This window comes from Plutella xylostella, chromosome 15, assembly GCF_932276165.1.
Source record: "Plutella xylostella chromosome 15, ilPluXylo3.1, whole genome shotgun sequence".
Taxonomy (NCBI): Eukaryota; Metazoa; Arthropoda; class Insecta; order Lepidoptera; family Plutellidae; genus Plutella; species Plutella xylostella.
Window position 1 is genome coordinate 8,508,025 of NC_063995.1, and position 16,257 is coordinate 8,524,281.

The window sequence follows — 16,257 nt, forward strand, 5'->3', positions numbered from 1 at the left end:
GAGTTCTCGAGTGGAGACCACGAACAGGCAAACGCAGCGTGGGACGCCCTCCTGCCCGCTGGACTGACGACCTTAGGCGGGTGGCGGGTAGTGGTTGGATGAGGAAGGCCGAGGACCGAGTGTTGTGGCGCTCCTTGGGAGAGGCCTATGTCCAGCAGTGGATGACTATTGGCTGATGATGATGTCACAAAAGTTTGGAGCTACATACAGTACAGTGTATTTAAGTATAAGTAATTTTATTCATTAACAGAAACACATATCCGATGTTTGTATTTTGTTATTCGCATACTAGTACTTACATTATACAGGTTAGCTGTATTAAAGAGAGCTAAGTAGAGCACCATACATCATGCATAATAAAGTAATAGGTGGAAATGCTCCAGCCGAAGGTACTTCCGCATTCGCCGACGTCCGGCAAACCTTCGGCGTTTCCGAACAAAACGATTGAACCCCCCCCCTCGCTCGACCATACCCCCCGCCCCCGCAGGCCCCCCCGCCGCCGCCGAGCACGTGAGGTCACTGTCTCGCTTGCATTTCCTTCTGACATTCGAACTTAATGGGCTCGCTTTATTGAAATTTAAGCGAAATAGCCGACGATGTAATGGAATTAAATTAGGTTATCGCAACAAAACGGCCCCCGAGTGGCCATCTTTAAATTCTGCATTTAGCTGAACTGAAAACCTCCAACTGCAGTCGGCCGTGAACGAACGATAGTCATCTTGCTCTGCTACCTGCCGGCTGCACTAGAGCGATAGGGACGGGTAGAGCGGATTATTCCTATCAAATAGTCATTGTTCTTGGCCGTAATTGAACAAAATAAAGACGGAGCAGCGGTATTCGTGACTTTGAGAAGAAGATATCGGTCGCGTGACGTGTGCGAGCGAGACGCAGAACAAGGCTTTTAGGGTCGACGTCCGGACCAACGAAGGCAAAATTGGTTTTTCTCAAGCATGTATCATTTAGGACACGTCAATCATATCAATGTAACGTTGGTTAAATTGTGTACGTATTTGTATAAATTTGTACGTTAACAACTATTTCATTACAAAACACAACACAATTGACATAGTTTTCATAGCTCTATTACCATTTCCTCCAAACACTGAAACCAAACAAATGAACACAGGCATGTCACCACGTGCTCGATCACGCACACACACACATTCGTGCAGCATCTAGTGCCGCGACCCGGGCTAGTCTAGGGCTCTAACGGGATAGGGCAGCTGGAGTGACGCAACTCCCGGCGCGCGCGTGACGTAGCGGGAGCGCCTCCCCCCCCCCCGCCCCCCGCGCCCCGCGCCCCCGCACCGTTAGACCGGCGTCCTTGGCTGAGTTCTGTTGCGCCCAACAGGTCGCCGGAACCCGTTCCACCTCCCGCGCCGCACGTGGCCCGCGCTAGTGTCTATCGGTGCTCGACCAAGTGCTACTCATTTTTATTTCATATTTGGTATCTTAAATTTTTTGGGTTTTGGGCTAAATATTCACGTTTCTGGAATTAGTTCTTCAATCAAAAATCATTAATTTTAAGTAAGTATATCAAAGATTTTGTCAGTTTTCCAACGTAAGGTTAGGTTTCCCCTTTGGTTAAAACCATCTTGGGAGCAAAAATTTATGTCAATATTTATGTTATATGAGGTATATTGTTTTTTAAAAGTACAATTGTCTTTTTCAGTTTCTTGTTTATAAATTAATTAGGTGCATTGATAAACCAGCCAACGAGCAACAAGTACATTACTGAGAAATGCCTGCGAATACCGTACAGGTTGTTCGTATGACGTGAGTGACATACTCACATAAATTACCAGCGTCGACTGTGGACGGAATTAGTCCTAAACTCTAGACAAGTACTTCTAACGGATATTACGGAATTCGAGGCACAAATGCCTCCGCGTCCACCGACATGATATACTCGCGACGTGGTTTAGGTACGTGCTACGGTCATAACTTAAAATATAAATCAGTATACTTCATTTCATGCAAACATGTTGGTAACAACATGCCGACAATAACTTATTCTTAATGAAGTTTTACAAGTGAATTGCTATTTTTAGCCAAATTATTCACAAAGTTTGTTTTTTTTTCTACACTAAATAGGCGTGGAAATAAGAATAGGTATGCTAAAAGAAGATAAAATCACAGAATTGTAAAGGTCATGTGCATTATATTATACATGATTATACACAGGTTGGTGAATCACTAAAATCTGGATTTGTACTTCTCATAAAAAAAACTCACCGACTCATTTTGGACAATAAACAATTAAAATATATTTCACATAATTTATAACCTAAGTTTTTAAACTAAGCTACCTTGTCTATTAAAAAAATACTACATGCTTTCCTTAAAGTACATGTTTGATAATGTCTCTAAAGTAATAATATTCACAATTGTTCCGTATTGTGTGTACCTATATATTGTAAGTATATGTACCTATGTATTGTAAGTATATGTACCTATGTAGAATCAAGCCGACTCTACTTATGTATTTAAATTGCAACATGACCTTACGCAATGTCGATGACAGACGATGGCGATCGATACCATGTAGGTACTCACTTCTATTATATTAATAAAGATCTAAATCATTGTAGTCAGTTACATACGTGCACAAATGTTTTTGAGTTGGGTTGAGATATTTAAAAATACAATTATAATCAATATTTATAAATTACTTAAGTACTAATAATTTAGCCATGTTTTGGCATTATTATTAATTTAGCATTGTTTGTCTTATGTATTTATCTCTCGGTAAGTACACAGACAATAGAAAACAACTCAAATTTAATTTTATAACTGTAAAAAACTGTACTTGTTATGATATTGTATGTATGTACTCTCTCTGTAAACTCTTCTACTACATTAGAAGAGTTTCATATAGGTTATTCATATAGCTTAGTAGTCAATAGACTTGTATTGCATGTTTCAATTAGGTTTACAGGCAAACGTCTGTATGATGTCAAGATTTTAAAGCTATGATCATTGGTAATTATGATTATTTTTTGGTTGTACTCGTATTCGAAATAAATGGGTTCTTAAAAGGTTTGGCTGATGATGCAAACACGAGCACTTATTGAGAGTTGTGAAATAAGTGCAGGGACAAATATAATATAATAATACCTACCATCAGAATACTTGGGCTAAAGTTATACTATTGATGTAGTGGCTAGTGACTCAGACAGCTGCTGAAGGTCCCGGGTACGGTCCCTCCGGCCGAGGGAAGTATTAGTTTAAAGATAGATGATTACGGGCGGTGCGTTTTGGGTTCCGTTTGTGTGTTATTCTGAATATAAACATATTAAGGAAGCAGCTTACAGAATACGATTTACATATTTTACATTTGTTTTGATTATTTAGTCGTATAGATTTAAACAATTCAGTACTTATATACTATATTATTTATACTATTTTGTTAAGTAGATATGTGGTAATTCAAAGTTTTACGAGGAAATTTTTACTATATTTTTTACCTCACTTGCATATCAAACAAAGAAATTAAAACACGGATTTTTTCAACAGGATTCACACGCCATTAAACTATAATATAAATTTCATTGAATAATAATAATATAAATCAAATAACAAAACGGATATATTTTACATAATACAAAAGTTTAATCATAATGCTTTGTGCACACACATTTCGATGCTATTTGTATGGAAATTATCTAATCTAATCGAATCGAATAAGAAAGTTTTTGTTTGGCCGTCGGTGTGACTAAATTTTCCTTGTTTGTTTGCGATACTAGAATTTCAAGTTTCGAATTCGACTAGAAGGAGCTCCGAGGCGTCTGGGGCGGCGGCGGCGGCGGCGGCGGCGGCGCGGGCACCGCGGACCATGCGCCCGCGCCTACAGCAAGCCATGAATCAGATTAGTGGGCGGCGGTGTGAGTGACGCACACAGGCGCGCCGCGTGCGCACGCGCCGGTCTATGTGTGCCGCCGCGCCTGTGTGCACACACACACACGCGCAGCCACACACACACGCGCGCGCGGTTCAACGTACCACTCTCGAACTACGCGAGTTCCTTGTTCCACTTTACCACTGACACTATATTATTATCGTTCAAATTGAGTTTTCGATTAAATGTACTTTTTAAGGTCAAAATAGATTAGGTTTATTCATAATAAAGCTAGACTTTGAATGTTCCGCTTTCGTCGTATACCTAAAGGCATTTAATTCTTAAGTAGATACTAACTAGGTTTCTTTGTGACATTTGCCGGCTACAAATGTTAGAGAAAACTGGAAACAAAGACTGCTTATAGAGGCAGTGATTCATAAGATTCATAACCTTTAAATATCACTTCAGGTTTGAGTCGAATATCAAACGTCGAGTCACCGCCTCACCGCGTGGATACTGCATGGCTAATGCCAACTTTGCCAACACGTCCACATTCTTATTAAACTGCTACAGATAACTTAATCACCATATCAATGAATTCAAAATTTTCTAATATTATCTAGACGAGGTATGTATGTATCTAATGTTTGCGTTATTTATCATAAGCTAGATTTCTAAACCTGTTTTCTTCTTTGGAAATTCTAATTAATATCTACATAGATACAAAAGAAATCTGCAAATCGTTATTCTGTAGACTATTTTTTTAAAAACATCGTAGAATAAGAGTTTTTTTGTTTAGTTGATTGATATTGGTTATTTTTTACAAAAAAAAATATAATGTTTCATTTTCACCTTAAACAATAAATATATTCGAGATAAAATGTATCCATACGAAAAACATTGATCGATGGGCTAATTGCTTCATGAAATGTACCTATTTATAATTTTAATCGTTATTTTTAATTACAGAACAACTTATGGAGCTTTGATTAATCCATATAAAAGAGCTTAGTGTCATAAAACCTGTCCTGCGTACGCGGGGCTGCGCGGACGCCGCCATACAAGAGTTCAACGCGTGCGCTAGTCGCTCAAGCGCGCGAAAAATAATAACATACATTCATACATCTCTTTATGGTGACAGAATACGGTCACACTTTACTTCATTAGATTAACCACCGCCATTTACAAATGAAGCAAACATGTTTCACCCAGAAAAACAACACGTTGCAGCTCATAATAATTAAAAGCTCACATTATTTCGTGAAGGAAGGTATAAATTTGTGCACACAAGCCATTTGTCAAGTGTGTTATTTTAAGCTCAAACATATAGGAAAGTTTCTGTGACCACATAATATTAATTAAAAAAAGAATGCAGTATGTATAGTAAAATACTGCATCACATTATTACCAATATTTGCATAAACTGGTTATATAAATTAATGTCTTGTTAAAAAATCTTTATTTGCACAACTAAAGTAAATTCAAATAACAAAAGAGCCACTGGACGTAGTGTCTAAGTGATAGAGATAACAAAATAATAAAGCACTTTCATTTACCCCATATACACTATAAAATATAAACGCAGATAATTTATAATGCATACTTAATAATCGGAAGTTAAGTTGTATCAATATAGTGCCCCACCCTCAAAGTAGGAGGTAGCTAAGCAACTCCAGTATCCCATAAAATTTAATGATAGTATGCAAGCGAGGCTACAGAAAATAAAATCTATTTACATTACTTACATCTATTTTGTTCTGTTATCCTAGAAAACTTACGCATCATGTTTTTCGTCATTTATTACGGCACATTTTCCGTGCGTATATTTCTAGTAAACACGTCACTCACGTGACATAATGACTTAATAGAAAAGTATAACTGGGTATAACTTGTACAAAAGAGCTTGAAATTTTGGCGCCAACATGTAAAAGAAACTAGATTTAGATCTGCTCCACATTGAGTATGCCAATAGGTCGACGGCGGCGCCGCTAGAGCATTGCCGAAATATTCCGATTTAAAGTAGGCATGTACTTCAACATAGATCTGTATATTAAGTAAGTATATAGATTTAGTTGTAGGTTTATAATAATTTCTTTTATAATATAAGTTTTGTAATTTCTTTTCTGTTTGTTTACAAATAAATCATATTCTATCTATCTAGGTAGTTGCATGTTAGCATGCTTTAATTTATAAACAGAAAAAATCTAAGAAATAAATAGCAAGCTTTTCATGCATTGATATGACATTGCACTCCCCTCCCCCGCAGCCTCTCAAAGTGGAACTCTGAGAGCTTCGCATGATCGATTTAACTCCTCTTTAGGAACAAAGCCTGTATTTAAGTGCACTCAGAGCCTGCAACTGAGGTCGCGCTGCCCTTGACTTTTACACAAATCTGATAGGTACCTATATAACTACACATATTTATACAGTATCAATATACATACAAAAAAGCTACATCGATAAAGTATTGTTCTAGCTAAGTGTGCCTTGAGGTAGCTAGCCACGTTTCGTTAGCTCTCATTGCATGCCGAAAGCTAATCTTATACCTAACTACTCGGTTGCGAAATGCAAAAACAGGTTGTACGTACGATGCAAGATATTGTAAATGAGAGTATATTTTTTGTTTCAATTTCAAACAGATCACGACTGTGCATTGTGAAGCCTTGATTCTTTAGTTAAATTAAGATTCTAATAAATAATCACTGCCTACACGTGGATAATTTACAACTTATAATACAACTGTAATAAGTAATGTTTATTGCCCTAACCGGTTAAACCGTAGTGCAACTTCAGTCATAAATTTGATCAACTTAAAAAAGTGTTTCAAAGGCAATGTAAACAAGATGCTACTGTGTCTATCTAATAGATATACCTACATAGATAGATAGATAGTATCTATCTATCTATGTAGGTATATGTTTCGTGTGCATACTTTGAAACTTTAGTACCAGAGACTATAAATATGCTACACCGTCGGTATAGAGTGTCACTTGGACATGAAGCTGGTAATTGCTGAATTCCTGCAATTTTATATTCGCATGTCGGCCGCCCGCCTGAGAACACTTCTTGAGAAACAGCTATTTACAATTATTGCCGATGAATCCGAAATATTTCGAAGGTCAACAAAATTTGACTGCACCAGCCGCATTTATGGTCTTTTAACTGGGCAAATAAAATTTTACTGTTGTGAAATGAACAAAAAACTACTGAATTGATAGAGTTACAAAGTACATCAATAATTCATGAAACACGTACCTGTACATCTAAGTTACACGCGCTCCTTGTATTTCACGGGTCGGATCTGTAACGAATAAATATGAATAATTAATAAAGCGGCAAAGTCGTTAGTCTAAGAAATAAACGAACAGGCTCTGTAAAGTTTTATCAAGTAAGTGGCGCCCTCAACGAGGCACAAGAAACCAGGGCACGCCTCTACAAATCAGAGTCAGTAAACCGGTGATATAAAACAATCGGTCCATACCGAGGCACCGAAACGCCATTGAATTCCTACGTGACTCGTATCCTTTGATGGTATTATTGTTTTACTGCAGAATTGAAAGTAAGTAAATTGGATTTTTACTGCCCAAAATGATCAGTCTCATAATCTCATTAGAGTTTCTGGAGAAGAGGTCCGTGGTTGCTTTCTACTCCGAGCCCGCGCCGCGCCGCGCCGCCCCGCCGCCGCCGCCGCCGCCGCGCGGTGCAATCTCGCACGTAATCTGCTGCGGAATGCTCAACACGACATGACGCAGCTATTTCAGCGGCTTTTGCTACATGAAAGTGTTCAACTATTGAACATTAATGAAAAGAAATTCAAAAGTGTTAGGACCGAATTTTATGGCACCGATTAAGCTTTAAATCGTAACGAAAATATTCAAATTGGACACCGTAAAAGTCATTTGTAAGTACTTTGTGCTTTACATGTGGTTTGAAATTTAAAGCCTTTTTATTACATTATTAATTTCGAGCGCGTTTCTCAACGTTGAGCTATGAAACGTTGCTACACGGAGCAGTTACGTGTAGTCCGTACTCCGGTACGGCACTATAAACTCGCTTTCCGGACGCTTTTTACGAAAACATTATTTTATTAATTACGAAACAATTAGTGCTCTTAATTGAAACCACCAGCTTTTATTATCATGCACACGGTGACCTACACTCGGCCGCAGACTCTTAATGGTAATACAATTATAACAAAGTATTATATCCACGACGTTAAAACTTTTAATGTATAATTTACCAATCAATGCAAGTTTGTGTACCTGTAACTTATGTCATCTATAGTATGGCTTTATTAATTATAATCGTAATTATCTAGTTATAAGTTAAGTCATAGTAGAGCTCGTGATCGTTAGACACGTCGTTTGGTGAAGTTCAGAGTAGGGATCCCACGATCCCTACCCTTTTTTTTCTGCCAGCGGTGTCTGCCGACCACGCTCTCTCACTTTGGCTCCAGCCGTCTCCCGAGACAGACATATTAAAGTAGAAGTGCTGCTACAGTTCCTAGTTTATATTCATTTAAACGTTGTGATAATAAAAGTGTACCAAGCGTCCAATATAACATGTAAGTACAGTGAATTGTTATTTTATTTCATATCGAGCATCATTCCTATTGCTTATTTCAAACCATTACCCTGCTTCTAACCCAGTTAGCTATAGCCCATAATGATTGGCATTTGAAGTTCATTATTAGAAATTAGGGACTTTACACGTAGCTTAATTGCTGAGGTCGGACATTCAACCGACAATTTCAGATGTGGGATAGTGATACCTAAATGCCAGTGCTACCCACGACATGAGAAAATGTCATTTTATTTCATTTTAAATTTGATAAATTACCAATTTCTTAAGTACAAGTACATCGTATTTCCCTAACCGTCCGTATTGATAAATTTTACTTTCTTTTACTTGTTGAATCACGGAATTCTTATTTTTTTCAAAATTGTGGTGTAGTATGTAACCTTAAAACAATTCAGCATCATCGGCCTATAGTAGTCCACTGTGGACGTAGGTCTCCCCCATAGCACGCCACTGGATGCGATCTATTGGTTTCCGCCTCTAATTACTGTTAATTTATTAATAATTTAATTTGGTCGTTATGAATTGGGTTTATATATTATTAGGAAATGTGGGTAGCAACTGTAATGCACGCTCGGATAATTTAATGATAGGTTCTAAACAGCTGAAAATTTAATAGGTACTTAATCTAATTACCAATACTTTTTTTTATTTACACTCATTTTCTGGTGAGCTCATGGCATTTTTTTTCTTGCTTTATTCTTTTACTTTCATTTTTTTATTTTTTTATTTATACAAAACATTGTGTAACATAGTTAGGTTTAACATACTAATAAAAATCCAACGCTTTCGGGTTCCTAACGGTACCCACCTTGTAGCTTGTGAGTGGTCAGTAACTGTACGTCTTTGTTGTGAATTTCTTTTTGTAATTTCTGTGTTTGTGTGCAATAAAGTAATTCTTAAATTTAAGAGCCTTGCTCTTGTCGGTGCAGTGCCCGCCACCGCTGTCTGTTGTAACAGTTGGCTTGTAAGCCAGTTGTTTCAATTTATTTCATATTGTTGTCGTTATGATAGTATTATTTGATAATGACGTGTAGGTATGTACGTCCTTAATGGCTTTCACAAGGAAATTTATATTATGTAAAGCTACTGTTTTGTCTGTTGTGTTAACTGCTGGTGTTCCTTATTTAAACAAATAAATAAATACCTACCTATTTAAATCATAAATAATCGGCTGGAATCACACTGAATAAATTTACAGTAAATCATATTAATGTATATTCATTTACATTAATCCAAATTAATTTACATTAAGTCACATTAGTTTACATTAAGTTACATTAATTTACATTAAGTTACATTAATTTACATTAAGTTACATTAATTTACATTAAGTTACATTAATTTACATTAAATTTCATTAATTTACATTAAATTTCATTAAAATACATTCATTTTCATTAATTTTCATTAAATTACATTAAAATAAATAAAATCACACTACATTGTAGTCGATTAAATTAGATAGCATTTGCTACTACTGTTAGATTTATTATTGCTTGTTTGCTGTGAATAGCTACAGTACCATAGCTACGAGGACCATAAACAGTATTATGATTCTGCTTTGCTGTTTTGTTTTAGGGATAATTTAGCAAATTTTATAACCTATTGTTGGGTGTAAGTTTATTGCTTGTTTCTTCTATTTGCTTTCACTAACTGGACAGTGATCTGCGTGTATAATGTTACAGGGACAATGAAATGGACGATGCAATACCTGGGAGGATCGTGACAACCCCGACCAGCCCTATCCTGCAACCGGTTCGCGGGCGAAGCATCGCGAGACGCGGAGATACAGGCATCCGACCACGTTCCCGTGGTGGCGTGAGCTGCCGTTCTCGTGGACGGCGCAGTCGCAGTGGCACACGCTCTCACAGTGGCGACAGTCGACGTTCGACGCGCCGGGATGTGAGACGACGCAGCCGTAGCCCGCCATCACGATGGGAAGCGGGACGATCGGCGTTGAACAGGCTTGTTCGTGAGGAGCTGGATGAGCTCCTTCGCGATCGGGCGAGCCGCGGTAGACGCGAGGAGACCCGGCCACGTAGCAGAAGCCGCCGCAGGTCTCGTGGTACGGGACAGGAGCAGGCGACCCATAGGAATGGCGCAAGGCGCTCACGCAGCAGAAGCAGATGGAGTCAACGAGAGACGACCCGCGAAGAACCAAGACCAGTTGGTGAGTCAACCAGTACCCTTACAGAACTTGTTAAAGTCTTAAGAAACATAAGTGGCTCTGATTCTATGGATAAACTAGGCTCGTTAAATAATACAGTTCCTGAATTTGACCCATCGAAAAAAGAACAGACGATGACCATGTGGCTCCACAAAGTTAATGAATGTGCCTCTATATATGGTTGGTCTGATAAAAAAATTGTTCATTATGCTTTACCGAAGTTACGCGGTGTAGCGCAAAGGTGGTATGAGGGGCTTTCGTCCGTTCTTTTTTCGTGGGAGGAGTGGCAAGTGAAGCTTCGAAACGCCTTTCCATCAGAGGAGAACTACGGTCAAATGCTCGCAGATATGTTGGCAAAAAGGGCTCGTTTCGCAGATTCACTTGAAGACTACTTTTATGAGAAGGTCGCATTAGTAAATAGATGTGATATTACTGGCAAACGTGCAGTGGAGTGTATTTTACATGGTATCGATGATAGGTCAGTTCGACTAGGCGCGGAAGCAGTACAATTTGATGACCCCGATAAACTACTTTGCTACTTACGTAATGCTAGGAATATTAGGCAGAATGTGGATCGTAGGATGGTCAAGGGGCAACCGCCAAAGCCTATTTATCCTCAGGAAAAAGCAGCTACGAAACCAGCTGTTACTAAATGTTTTAACTGCAAAAGAGAGGGACACGTAGTGTCGCAATGTACCCAACCCGTAAAAAAATGTGGCAAGTGCGGGAGGGTAGGGCATGATACAGAGCAGTGTTACTCAAAAACTGCAGCAACGGACAAATCGGTATTGCGAGTGGCGAATAGCGCCAATGATTTACCATTCAATAATTCTTCATACGTAGAGGCGGCATCATCTCTCTCGAAAGTTAACGCAGGCAATAAATATTTTAAGATTGCTATTGTTAATGGTATACCAATAGAGGCGTTCATTGATTTTGGGAGCGACTGCTCATTGATTAAATTTTCAGAATATAAAAAAGTAGGAAGCGAATATAGCACCGACAATCTACCTCTCCTTAGGGGATTCGGTAACTTTACTGTTCAACCGTTGGGAAAAATAAGGACTTCATTGAGCATAGATGGTGTCAGCGCAGAGGTAGAGTTGATAGTGGTCCCTGATTCTGCTATGCATGTATCTTTGATGGTTGGGCAAACTTTTACCGAACAACCACATATCGTGATTCATAAAACTAGTGATGATCTAAAAATAAGTGAATGTGAGCAAGATAGGGTCACTGATAATAAGGTCAAACTGTATTGTCTAAACGATGTCAATATTTCCGGACTTGCTGTAGTTGACGTATTTACAGACTCCTCCTACGAAGGAGAAGTGTTTGTAGAAGGAGGCTTTCGCCTTCAAGGTGATGTACGCTATTCTATTTCTTCCGGCGTGTATATTGTCGGAGCTGGTGGATTGGGTAAAATTGTAGTGAATTGTTTGTCTCCTCAGGGCTTAAACATTAAGAAAGGTGCATTGCTAGGGCGAGGTCGAATTGCTCATGAAGAAACATTTTCGCAGGTATTGTCAGTGTGTAGTCGTGGTAATCCTGTTGATCCTATCAAGGAGTCGGACTTACAATTGGATGATGATTTGTCAACGAAGGATAGGGAAAGGCTGTTATGACTATTAAATCAATACAGACATTGTTTCGCATTCAACCTCTCTGAATTAGGAGTTAGTAAGATAGGAGAGATGTCAATTGATCTCATTGATAATGATCCAGTAGTTTACAGGCCATACCGGCTTGCCATAAGTGAGAAGCAGCATGTAAGGGAAATGATTTCTGACCTTTTAAAGCATGACGTTATACGCCCTTCAACATCCGCTTACTCTAGCCCGATTGTACTTGTTAAAAAGAAAACGGGTGATTTGAGACTTTGCATTGATTACCGTGCATTAAATAAAAAGACTGTCAAAGAGAATTACCCGATCCCACTAATTGATGACCAATTAGATCAACTTTCCGGAAGTCAGTACTATACAACCCTCGATTTAGCGAACGGGTACTATCAGGTCCCAATACGTGAATGTGATAAATTCAAAACGGCTTTTGTGACTCCAGAGGGGCACTACGAATTCAATCGAATGCCCTTCGGACTCGCAAACGCCCCAGCCACTTTTCAACGTATAATGAACCAGATATTGGGAGCTGTTAGGTATGGTGAAGCATTAGTATACTTAGATGATGTCATTATTCCATCGATAAGTATTGATCAAGGTTTGGCTAGGTTAGAGACAGTATTGGACATTTTTTCGAAAACAGGTCTCACTCTTAAGTTGTCGAAATGTTTCTTTTTCGGTAAGACTGTAGAGTACTTAGGTTTCGAGGTTTCTGCTGACGGGATTCGTCCAGGGCCTCGAAAAGTTGAAGCTGTTGAGAAATTTCCTACGCCGAAAAGTCAGCATAACGTACGTCAATTCCTGGGACTAGCGAGCTTTTTCAGGCGTTTCGTACCTCGCTTTTCGATTATAGCAAAACCTCTTACTCGCCTGCTTAAAAATTCTGTTGAATGGGAATGGGGTGCTGAGCAAGAGGCTGCATTCAGAACGTTACAAAAGGAATTAGCTCAAAAGCCCATACTTGCGTTATATGATCCCAGCGCCGAAACCGAGCTCCATACGGATGCGTGTAAGGTAGGGGTTGCAGGAATTCTCTTGCAAAAGGACAAAACAAACGTCCTGAGACCTGTTGCTTATTTCAGCAAACAAACTAGTCCCGAAGAGCAAAACTACTCTTCGTATGATCTCGAAACTCTTGCAGTTGTTGCCTCCCTAAAGAAATTTCGTGTCTACCTTGTGGGTACGAGCTTTAAGATAGTTACAGATTGTAATTCTCTTAAGGCTACGTTCCAAAAACGAGATATGGTCCCGCGAGTCGCAAGATGGTGGGAGCAAATGCAGGAGTTTAATTTCAATATAGAGTATCGCCCGGGTAGATCTATGGCCCATGTGGATGCGCTTAGTCGTAACCCCGTTGTCGACTCGTCATTAAACATTAAGAATATCTGTGTAATTGGCGAAACTAGTTGGTTAGTTACCGTACAGGGTGCGGATGACGAAATTCAGAGAATAATTAAAATTTTGGATGATCCTCAGTTAGAAAGCGTTGTTGACGTTAGGAAAAATTATAAATTCAAAAATGGTAAATTATATAGAGTGACTGAAAAAGGCGACAGGTGGGTCGTACCTAAAGGCGTTAGGTGGCAAATCGTCAAACAAAATCATGACGATATAGGTCATTTTTCTGTTGACAAAACAGTAGAGAAGGTCGAATCGATGTATTGGTTCCCTAAACTTCGACGTTTTGTAAAAAGGTACGTCAGTTCTTGCTTAGAATGCGCATATTCAAAATCTGCTGGAGGTAAACAGGCTGGGTTTTTACATCCCATTCATAAAGTTGAAGTACCCTTTGATACCGTCCACATCGACCATGTGGGTCCATTCATTCGGAGCACAAAAGGAAATATGTTTATCCTTGTAATGATTGATGCTTTTACTCGTTATATTTATTTAAAACCAGTGCGCAATACGAAAACCAGCACCTCTATTAAGGTTTTACGTGAATATTTTGGAATATTCGGTGCTCCGCGTAGACTTATCTCAGACAGGGGTACGTCATTTACAAGTCACGGTTTCAAAGACTTCATCAATGAAAAGGGAATCAAACATATTCTCAACGCAGTAGCCACACCCAGAGCCAACGGACAGGTGGAGCGTTACAACAAAATCATTGTTGAATCTCTCACCGCTAAGAATATTGGCAATCCCGAAAATAAATGGGACGACCACCTGCCCGATGTGCAATGGGGATTGAATAATACGTTTAATAAGGGAATCAACCGAACTCCTGCCGAAGCTCTGTTTGGCATCAGGACAACTAGCTCTAGTGAAAGAAGGGTCGCTACAGAAATCCTTGATGACATTATAGATACATCTACCAAACAGAGCTTATCAGAAATTCGGAGTGATGTAAGCGCGCATAGTAGATCTTGTCAACAGGCTCAGAAAGCTTCTTTTGATAAGAAACGTTGTAAGCCTTACAACTACCAGGTTGGAGATTTAGTTAGAATTGAAAGGCAGGTCCCCGCAACGGGGCAGAGTAAGAAACTCGTACCGCGATACCAAGGACCGTATAAAATTGTCAAAGCTTATGACCACGACAGATACCAAGTAGAGGACACTCCATTGACAAGAAAGCGTGGTAAGCATTACACAACCGTAGTGGCAGTTGATAAGATGAAACCGTGGTTAAATTTCGCCAGACCTCATGATTCTAACTCAAGTGATGAAGCCACTGTAGAAGAATGACCTATAATTATGTACTTGTATATATTGTTATAATCATTATTACCTTTATTTGTTGTATTTTGAATGATTAGATTGTTGATAGTCGGTATTCAGGACATGGAGCCCATAGCTATATTGTGAGCGAATGGGACATTGGGGCCTGTTACCGTAGCTTAGTTGGCAGTCGGTATTCAGGACATGGAGCCCATAGCTATATTGTGAGCGAATGGGACATTGGGGCCTGTTACCGTAGCTGTAACTAAGTTGTGACATAATGATAATAAAGCTATAATGATGAAATAATTTATAATTATAAAGCATTCATTACATGGGATCCGCTGCTAGCAATAAATTGTTATTGCGAGTATTCGGAACATTTAAAAGTGTTGGAACCCGAAACTAACGATATTTAAGACGTATGGGGCTTATTATTGTTAGTGATTGGGGCATTGAGGCCTGTAAGTTGCACCCACTGTGATGGGGCTCATAATGACAATAATATTAATTTGAATAAAAATTGTAATGATCTATAGTTATAAAATTATCGTATTACTAATATGTAATGTTTATGATTTGTTATATAATATTATACAGTGTTATTGTTCATAAAACCTATTTTGTAAACCTGTATTGGGAGATATGTTAAAATTAAACTGATATTTTTGTTATTTGTTAGTAAATTATGTAATTTCATCTTAATCTTAAGTAAAATGTAATCATAATCAGTGAAAGTGAAGAATTTGTGGAATCATTTTGCTACTGTAAAGTCAACAATCATTAGAGTTGTATAGAGTTCTAATTCATAACTAAAGATAGACGTAACTTAAAAAGTCTAAATTGTTTGAAATTGTTTTGTTATTAAATCTAAAAGTCTAATTTGATCTTTGTTTGTGCGAGGTCGCACAAATCATTGGATGGCCGACTGTCATCTATAGTATGGCTTTATTAAGGGTCGGCAATAGGCAATCGAGGGTTGGCATTGTCATAGAATTATGTAGTAAATGATGCTCTACAGCCTTGAAAAAAATCACACCAGTAGTCGAAGAGTCTAGCTAGGTGCTGAATCATTCGAATTTAAGCAAAAGCTTATGGATAACTGTAAATTAATTTCAGAAAACCAGTAAATTACACTCCCGTATTGTAACAACTGTGTCGTAATCATCAAGAATTTTCATATGATTCTTATCAAATTATAAAGATAAATGCTTTGACTAGGCGCTAAATAGCTTGTTTTTTAATAAACACACACCTATTTTGTGTAAATTAATCCCAAACTTGAGCAATTTTTTTCCCTCAAATCTTCATACAAATATCTATGGCGGTTTTCTGTGTTATAAAATCATAAACACAAGTGACGTTTGACTCAGTCGGCCGCTGGCCTC

The 16,257-nt window shown here is 38.5% G+C and overlaps 1 protein-coding gene across 1 annotated transcript in view; it reads right to left on the reverse strand.

Moving 5' to 3' along the window:
* The window catches only part of LOC105387011 (zinc finger E-box-binding homeobox 1), a 62,598-nt gene that overhangs the window by 19,556 nt on the left and 26,785 nt on the right, over positions 1-16,257 (reverse strand). Inside the window, exon 2 of the mRNA XM_038108433.2 lies at positions 7,094-7,139. The gene's annotated coding sequence lies outside the window, so the exon portion shown is untranslated. The remainder of the gene's footprint in view (positions 1-7,093; positions 7,140-16,257) is intronic.